Genomic DNA, 5,691 nt, shown 5'->3' with positions numbered 1-5,691 from the left:
ATTCCATCAATTTCTGGTGCCTTGTTCTTTGCCAATTCCTTTCAGGCACCTTGGACTTCCTCCTTCAGGATCATTGGCTCTTGATTATATGCTACCTCTTGAAACGGTTGAACATTAACCATTTCCTTTTGGTACAGTGACTCTGTGTATTCCTTCCATCTTCTCTTGATGCTTCCTGCATCATTCAATAATTTTCCCAGAGAATCTTTCAATAATGAAATTCGAGGCTTGAATTTTTTCTTCAGTTCTTCCTGCTTAGGAAATGCTGAGCGTGTTCTTCCTTTTTGGTTTACTGATTCCAGAATTTTGCACACTTTGTTGTAATAATTGGCTTTATCTTCTCAAGCTGATCTTTGTAATATTCTGTTCAGCTCTTGTACCTTCTCATTTCTTCCATTTGCTTTAGCATCTCTACGTTGGAGAGCATCATTTTTTAAAGATATGGAAAAACTGATAACTAACTTTATATGGAAAGGACAGAGACCTCAGATAAGCAAAACACTGCTTAAGGTAAGAACAAAGTTGGAGGCCTCTCACTTCCTGATCTCAAAATTTGCTACTCAGCAACAGTGGTCAAAACAGCCTGGTACTTTACAATGAGTGATGCAAAAATCAATGGAATAGAATTGAGAAGTCAGAAGTAAATCCTTCCGCTTATAGTTATCAGATACTTGACAAAGGCCCAAAACACATAAAGTTGGGAAGAGATAGTCTCTTTAACAAATGGTGCTGGCAAATCTGGAAATCCATATGTAGAAGAATGAAACAAACCCATATCTCACACCATTGATGCAAGTAAAATGAAATCCTTGACAACTTTGTTTCTCCATTTATGGTGATGCTGCTTATTGGCCCAGTAGTGAAAAGTTTTGTTTTCTTTATGATGAGGTATAAATCCATAACTAAAGCTCTAATCTTTGATCATCATCATTAAGTGAATTAAAGCCTCTTAACTTTCAGCAAATAAAGTTGTATCATCTGCATATCACAGGTTGTTAATGGGATTTCCTACTCTCCTGATTCTGTATTCTTTATACAGTCCAGATCTTAGATTATTTTTCAGCATATAGATTATACGTTGTTTCTACTGTTAAGTACCTTTGACCAGGTTCAGACTCATAAGACCATATGTAGGGTTTCCAAGGAGTGACTGGTGAGTTTTAACCACCGACCTTTGGGTTCAAAGCGATCTCTAGGTCCAGTGCATTATCCTGCAGCACCACACCAGGACTCCACAGATAACTTAGATACAGAATATAGAGATCATGTAGTTTAGTGGTTGCAAAGGGAATTAGTTAGGTAAAAGGACAGACCACAAGGAAGTTTGAGAAATTTATTTAGATAATGAAACTGTTTTATATAATGATTGTCTAGTGGTTGCATAACTATAGCATTTGATCAAAGTCTTAACAACTGTACACTGTAAATTGCAAATATTACTGTACATAAAATTAATTCATAAAATTTTGTACACATTAAACATATCAAGTTAGGTCACCAGAGGCAGTAAAATTGCTTTTCCTCAAGGAAAATGAGATGAAGGACTCTAGATGCCCTCCTAGGGGCATCCCCTGAGAGTTCTAGATCTTTATAACTCTCTCTTGGTTTCCTTGCATTCATTTCTGAAACTGCAACATCACTCCATGTAATATCAATTGTAAAGATCCACTTTGATGATCATTTATTCAAGTGAATATTAACTGTTGTAAGCATACATGCTAACTTTCTGAACATTTGAAGCATATCTATGGCAAACCCCTAAGGTAAATTATACTGAATGGATTGAAAATAATATTGAGTAGTTTTATAGACCTTTTCTCATTTGCTCTTCACAATTCTGTGAATTTTGAGAAAACATATTTATTTTTGTCTTACAAATAACTGCAAGGTAAGAAACCAATATAAGGGCAGAAAAAGAATGCATGTTTAATGCAAGACTTCAACCCAAGTTTCATGCTTGCATGCTAATGTGCTTTCTTCCATATCTCTCTGCTTTAGACACCTTGGAACCTTTTGAACAGTACCTGGTAGGGAAATTCTCTAATAATATTTATGAATTATTCCATGGCTGAATTTCTTATTTCATACTCACAATTCAGAATTGCCTTGTTCTTTGTAGCAGGAATCAAGGTAAACATTTTATTTTATGAATAATTTTAGTGAGCAGTACAATTTATACAAAAGCAGTGGCAAACTGAGATATAATATAAAATTATTTGATCCCAGAATAAGATGCTATAAACGCTTTTCTAAAACAGTGAAGAAAGGCTGTGATATAAATGTCAAAACTTCTCTCAGTAGCTAGTTTAGTGAAACTTATGGAATATCGTGTTGCTTTCCAAAGGATATAAGAAATAAAAAAGAATACATGACCATGTGACCAAGTAGGTGACAACTTCATATTGCCCATTAGTTTCGGACTCTTTCCTCGGAAACCCTTCACAGGGCTGCTATGGATTGGAACTAACTCAACAGCACTTAATAACAAGTGAAAATAAGGATTCAAATTGAAGGGTTTTGTTTTTTAATAAAAAGAGTAGAGAGTGAAATGACATTTCTTTAAGCAATAGTAAAAAGTCCTGAGTACTGGTAGCATAATGGTTATGCATTGAGATGCTAACTGAGAGGTCAGCAGTTCAAATCTACCAGCAGCTCCATGGGAAAAAGATAAGGCTTTCTGCTTCCATAAAGACGTACAGCCTCAGAAACATACACAGGGTCCCGATGAGTAGGGACCAACTTGACAGCACCACACAACTGCCACCACCAACTAAATTAGCAAGATCCATACTCCATCCATTTCAACCTCATTTCCATAGTCTCACCGTTATTATTGCTGGCACATCTACGCATTCTGACAGTGAAACAACTAATAGCACAGGCTTGTATTTGTTTAGAACTGGGTTTAAATCATTAACGTTAATGCCTGCTCATAATCACTACATAATTGGAGAGTACAATAGAACTTATTGCATTCTTAATGTTAAAAGGAGAATGATAACATGAGATAAGTTTTAGGATTGAGTGTTAATTGAAAAGATATTTGTCTATATATAAATATTGCTATTGGTTATTGAACGTAATAAATGCTAAAAGCAGTTATGTGTACCAAACACTGGCACACATAAGACCTTTCAAAGTAAAGCTGTGCAGAGGATTAAGAGGAATATGACCCAGAATAATGGCTACCAAACAATATCTAATGATTCAAATGAAAGGCATAAAATATTGTGCATGTACAAGAACAAATTCAGTTAAAAACATAGAGCTTGCCACCAGAACAGATACACAGGCAAAATATACCCATAATCTATGACTGTTCAACCTTTGATCTCTGTGAATCAGATATGGGATTACAATAGTGATTTAAGAAAAATGAGATTTTTTTTTAACCCAAGCTAAAATGTGGATTTCAAGTAAAATTTAAGTACAAAGTTGTCTCACACAGAAATACTGAAACAATCCTCATATGGGATGAAGGACTAGGAAGCAAAGATTGTCTCAGTGGACCCAATGTGTGAGGAAAGGAAAGTAGATGAGTGAAACTACCAGATGCTAAAAATTGACACACATTTTAGAGTCTTGTATGCTTCCATCCACCTTTCCTAAAACCAACATAAATGCCATCTTTGCATTCTATATGAAATTTTATATTAATCCTATCACTAATTGACATATTGCATTGGACAACTTTGCTGCAAAAAAACTTCTTATAGTATTACAAAACAAATATGTCACTTTGATCTCTAACGTGAACCTGATCCAAGCTACAGACATGACCTAAGGCATATTTTCAACTGCCCTATATGTATAGGAAAGCAAAACAATGATAAAGAAAGACTGAACAAAAATTGAGCATTCAAATTATGGTATTTGTAAAGATTATTTCATATCCCATGGATGGCCAGAAGAATGAAGAAATATTTTCAAGGAAATACAGTCAGAATGCTCCTTAGATATGAGGATTATGAGACTTTGGCTTACTTTACCTATGCTATCAGGAAGGAATAATTGCTAGAGAAAGACATCAAGCTTGGTAAAGAGGAGTCGGAAAAAAGCAGGAGAACTTCAATGAGATTCCTTGACACAGTGGCTGTAGCAATGGTCTCAAACATAACAACAATTGTGATGATGTAGCAGGACTGGGCAAAATTTCATTCTATTTTGCATAAGGTCAGTATGAGTCAGGGACAACCCACAGCAACAACACTAATCAGACTACGTTGCCGCCACTGCTGCTGTGTGTCATGGAGCCTGTCCTGACTCATGGATAGGGTTTTCAAGGCTGTAAATTTTTATGGAAGCAGAAAGTCTCATCTTTCCCCCATGGAATGGCTGTGGATTCAAATTACAATATTGGAGATAGAAGCCCAACACACAACTCACTACACTACTGGTTCTCCAAAACAAGCTGCTTCTGCTGCTGATACTAAGCACTCACTTTTACTAATTGCATTTTATGCATTATCTGATTTAACTTTCACAATAACAACTTGAAATAGATCACACTACCACCTTTATTTTACAAATGGAGGAAATGGCACTCTAAGAACTTAGGTTAGAACCAATCACTGGTGGGTTGTTCTTGTTGTTGTTGTGTGCCATGGAGTTGGTTCCAACTCATAGCGACCCTGTACAGGGTTTCCAAGGCTATAAATCTTTATGGGAGCAGAAAGCCTTATCTTTCTTTCATGGAACAGCTGGTAGTTTCAAACTGCTGACCTTGCAGTTCGCAGCCCGTTTCATAACCACTATGTTACCAACAGCTCCTTATCACTGGTGGATAGTAAATGATAAAGTTGATATTGACCACATACGCATCATTTCATAGTACTGAACTCCTATTCCTAGGGCTATGCCTTCCTTTTAGAACTGTCTTTTCTGGTGACCCATGTCCTTACTGCTACTGTTAAACCTCTATATCTACTATACATATACAGAGGGGTTTCTAACAGTTGATGGAAAATTCCATTATATTTTCATTCTATTTTTTCATGAACTTTTTGAAGCCCTTCATATTTCTCAATTACTTGCTTCACTATATATCCACAAACATTGACTTTGAACCAATGGAGTCAATGGGTACTTTTAAATTGAATTGAATTCAATTTTATTAAATTCAGTTAAGATGATTAGAATTGGAAGCTCCTTGTATGGATTCTATGCTTGACTTTGCCAGTTAATACTTCAGAAAAGTGAATAAATTATGCAACTTCTTGTACATCATAAGTTAAATGTAGGTTAAATGTAGGTATGAACTAATCAATCTCATATGGTTGTTTGGAGGAATAAGTTAATATGCATACACCATGAGCAATATAAGAGTGTTAATTATAGTTAGGTTGGAAAAACTGAATTGACAATTAGCATCATTCCCGACATGTCATCTTGTCCTAGTTATTACATTTTCTAAAGTTTGGTTTACAAATTAATAAAAATTTAAAAGTCAAGTATATGATCCATTAGGTCTTTCAGCTGCAACAGCTTATAACTCTGTGGATGGTTTATGCAGTAAATGCTTGGCCAAGTCCAATACCTGTCTAGAGAATCTTGGAACTCAAAGTCTTGCTATGATGAAATAAAGTATATTTCCTTCCTATATTTCAAGTTAATTTCATTCTCTTCTCTGCTTAGCATTCTGTTCTTTTCTCCTTCATTGCTACAGAACATATCCAGATTCCCAAATATCAA

This window comes from Chrysochloris asiatica, unplaced genomic scaffold (genome assembly GCF_000296735.1).
Source record: "Chrysochloris asiatica unplaced genomic scaffold, ChrAsi1.0 scaffold00339, whole genome shotgun sequence".
Taxonomy (NCBI): domain Eukaryota; kingdom Metazoa; phylum Chordata; class Mammalia; order Afrosoricida; family Chrysochloridae; genus Chrysochloris; species Chrysochloris asiatica.
The sequence above is the reverse complement of the archived record's forward strand: the minus strand, read 5'-3'. Positions refer to the sequence as shown.